Source organism: Benincasa hispida, chromosome 1 (assembly GCF_027475165.1).
Source record: "Benincasa hispida cultivar pf3 chromosome 1, pf3_genome.v1.1, whole genome shotgun sequence".
NCBI classification, from domain to species: domain Eukaryota; kingdom Viridiplantae; phylum Streptophyta; class Magnoliopsida; order Cucurbitales; family Cucurbitaceae; genus Benincasa; species Benincasa hispida.
Genome location: NC_143478.1, coordinates 95,855,695 through 95,860,152, shown reverse-complemented (window position 1 = coordinate 95,860,152; position 4,458 = coordinate 95,855,695).

Here is a 4,458-nt window from a genome sequence, read left to right as displayed (position 1 = left end):
AAGGCTACTTCTATCTATGGAGAAAATTATCTAACTGAACGAACTCGTTCAAAGAAGATGGCCTCTGGTATTTATAGAGCTTCGGGGTGAAAGGCTTCTTCTCTCTTATGATTGCACTGATGGGATAGCATTAATTCTCTGTCTGATGCGCTGAATATTTGTCACTGAAAAGTTGAGTGTACTTGCTACAGTAGGTCGTTAACGGCTTGTCAACGTAATTTGGAATCGACCATCATCAACTTTCTGTCCCATTGTGATTTATTACGCTTTTCACCCAGATGCACCCACCAAGATGCGTCAGCTCTATGCGGCAACCTTCTCTTGTCAATGCATATTTTGCATAAAATTACATAAGTTAACTGTTTTAATGCGATGGACGCATGCGATCATAATATTATGAACTTAATATTTTTGGACGCAATATTGTATATTTTTATCAACGCAATCCTGCATTGTTTTATAACATTGTGCTGTAATAACATGCATTTCTGCCCGTTATCAGGCCCCTACATTTTTGTGCATTAATAATCGTTATCAAGTCTGTATTCAAATTTTGTTTGAAGTTTTGAGTCGTTCGTCGAAGTTCTAGGCAAAGGTTCCAGCTCTTTGAGGAAGGAGACAATCTTGGGTCAATCACATTGTGCAGAAGAAGTTCTATACGATTGTTGTCCATTGCATTGTAAAGATGTAGGAGTACGCGATCGCAGATGAACACATCGATTAAACGATGGGGAATGCGATCAAGAGTTGGTTACATCGGGTTGACGATCGGGTACGCGATCGCTCAGTATCATTTAATGCGTGCTCGCGCTAGATGATTGTTTAGGTCAACAAGCTTCATCGCTTAGTAACTGACTAAACGATCGCTTAGCATTGCAAGGTAAATCGTTTACCAAGTTGCATGCCTCGGTTAGACAATGAGACACTTATGTATCGTTTAAAGCGCGCGCACTAGATGATCGTTTAGGTCAATAAGCTTCATCGCTTAGTAACTGACTAAACGATCACTTAGTAATGTAAGGTAAATCGTTTACCCGTCGTCGCGCTACACGATTGGTGACGGAAAATTAGATGTCAAATTACTCAACAACTAAAATCCTTTGGACACAATATGCGATGCATGTTCTTAAGGTATGCGTTGATAGTCATGCATCGATGGTCATGCATTGGAATGAATATGCATTAACAAATGTATGTGATGACATGCGTCCTGTCACAAGATTTCTTGCACTCATGCCAAGTATAATGCGAACGCAAGTTTCTCGGGTGATCCGAGGTTGAACTCAGAGACTTGTAGCTGACTGAATATGGTAATGTGCATGCGGCGGTTTGAATAAAAGAATGGAAGGGAGGTTGCTAAGTTAATCCTACTCCTACTCCTATCTAACAGACAACACAATGAGAATATGCATGAGAGGTAGAGACACAACAACTCTTGACATGAAACAAATGAATGGAAAAATAGATAAAATGCGGAGATGATTTCATTGCAACCCTTAAGAGTGACCGTAAGGGCAACCTTAGTCAACGCAAACCATGCAATCATGCTATACACACATGAACCTAACTCTAGGACGTATGCGGTGTATCTGCGATATTGTCGGGAAGCCTATGCCTGCCTAGACCTCCATAACCCGCTCACAAGCTCTGGTCGCATGAGCGTGCTAGCCGCGTACCACCTTATCCTACTTCCTGGACACATGCAATATCCTATCCGCAGGGCGCATACGCTGTGTGATAGCAAACGGAGCCTATCCCTAATTTCCCCATTCTTGCCTATGCGTTCCAATTCGCTCTTCCGAGTCTTAGATTTAGGTTTTAGACTACTCTCCCAAGTAAGCCTAAATGATGAATGAAGTGCTCATAGGACAAGGTAACCGCATGAACTTGGCTGACCTAAGATTATTCCTATCTCTAGTGAACAATGCATACATTGCTTAATGCGACCAACCACTTACCCTCTCGGATAGTTGGTTGTTGCTGACTTTACTCATAGACAAGCATTGCGTTAGCCTATAAACAGGTGTTACCGTAGTTTCACACTAAGCAAATAAAGTTACTCACACACTCACACAACGCACACCTCTCGGTGGGTTGTTACATGTTTCATATCCCTAATCCACACAACTAAGTATGCGATACCCAAACAATCTCACTAAGTGTTGCAATGAAAGTAAAGATGCTAAGCAAAGAAGATGGAGATGGAGTCGAAGGAAATAGAGAAATACATTGAAAACAAATTGTATATTAATTCCTTAATCACAAAATGTCATACAGTACAATATAAGAAAAGAAAGGAAAATGAAATGATCGGCTGGAAGCAAAGACTTGCTTCCAACGAATGTGCGTCAAGGCTACTGGTGGTGCCATGGATGGGAGGTAGAGCTGACTCTCTCGAGATCTAGCTCCGATCGAAGGCTCCGGTTTTCACTTGGAATGGATGAAGGAGGTGAAGAACTCTCAAGTGTCTTCTCACGCATTTTGTTTGGATCGCAGGGAAAACCTTGGGTTGCAGGGATAATCCCCAGACAAGTTGAATTTTTGCTCATCGGCTTCTTTATATAGAGCCTGGATCGCCGACAACATTAATGGACTGCTTTGATTCTGACACTCAGCGCGTTGATGCATTCATTCCAACAACCTTGCGTTGATCCCTTTATCATGCGTTATCGAGTAGCCGCAATAATACAGTGACCACATTCACTAAATACCGCAACTCTACACAATGACTGCAATCGCTTGACAAGTGCAACTCCCATGCGATGGACGCATATGACTCATTACCGCAACATCCATATGTTGATCGACGCGTTCGCCTTTGCGATGGAGAGATTTCTCTGCATGTGGTCGTCTATGCGGTAGTCTGGTTTTCGCGTTTGCGTCCACTTCCTGCGTTAGCTACGAAAATAGAACATTGAACACATAATATCGCATAATAATGGGTTAGCCAAGATTCATCAAGTTGAACGATGCTAGCTCACTTTTCTCATGGATTCCTAGCACAATTGCCATATATTCTGCTTAACAACCTTCATAATTCTAAGTAAAAGGCCTAAGATGACATGCATTTCTGGATGTCATCAACGATCGCATGGAGGATCAGGCTTAGCAGCCTCGTCGTCGTCTACGCGATCGTTTACTTATGCTGCTATCGTCTAGTGCACGTTGAACGATCGTCTACCTGCTGGAGTTTGCTACACGATGAAGACCTTCTGACGGTTCAAGACCCGGTTTGCTCAATGAAAAATGTAATAGATAGGGTTTTTCATTCCGATTTTTTTGGTTAAAAGGCTCATCTCGGTCCATTAATCCTTTGTTTATTACATGCGATGTATGTTTTATATGTCATATGCTATGCACATATAGTAAATCCCACCTTAGGTTATGCAATGATCTTGCATCATCTCTTTATTGTAATTGTTATAATTTAGAGAAACATGATTTAACTATGTAAGAGCATGCTCATGCATCATATAATATAAGAGTTATATTTATGCATGCATAAAAAGCATTGACATGCATCATCTTTATATTATAATTGTTATAGTATAAGGGTGAATGATAGCATGTTTGCTTGGTTGTTACGCGTTATATAAAAGTTATATATAGTAATGACCGGACATTACATGAAGCATGACACATAGGTTACTTTATCATTGTTATAAACACCTTGTTATGCGCAATGTTTTTCAGTTGTTTCTTTTTAAAAGTTAAAGAGAAATTAGAACTAAAAGAAATAAGAAAGATATGCATACTCACTTAGGTTTAAATTCATGGTTTTAAAATGTTTAAAACTTGGTTCACATAGACCTAAGATCACGGTTCTAATATGATTAGAAATCATAAGGCTTTAATTTTTTAATCAGCTTAATAGGATTAAATTGGCTAATAAAAGGTTAAAGTGTAGCAAATCTATCTATAAGGGACTTTTTGTCTAAGGCGGGTTCTATCTAGGCTAGGGTATTTAAGTTGACGGAAACGTAACACCCCTACCTGGGAACTTACCTGGAAAGGTGAATTAGATAGATTTTATGCAAGCATACAAGTTAAGGACAATCCATTAAAGTGTTTACATGTGACTACTTGAACTTGTTCATATTTCATAGACAAACGTTGTTTATGAACACAATTTAAAAAGACGACTTAGACTAAAATCAATAGCCGGATTGTCTTGGTTAATGAATCCCTAGGTAGAAAATTTAGTGGGAGGAACTTGTGGCATAAGATGCTTCATTTAAACCTTTCACTTTTCTCCTAAAGTCCACATTGTGAGATCTATCCTCGTCCTCGCGGCACCTTTGGCGTGTCCCCTCAACGAATGGTGTTTGGGTAGGTCAATATCAAGGTTGATAGAGAGCATGTTCATAGTAAGTGGGAGCGGGAAGTGCGACAGCATATCCTTCGGTCTCCCTCATTAGATTGAATAAAGTTACTGCGCATCGCCTCGAGGCACCCTGG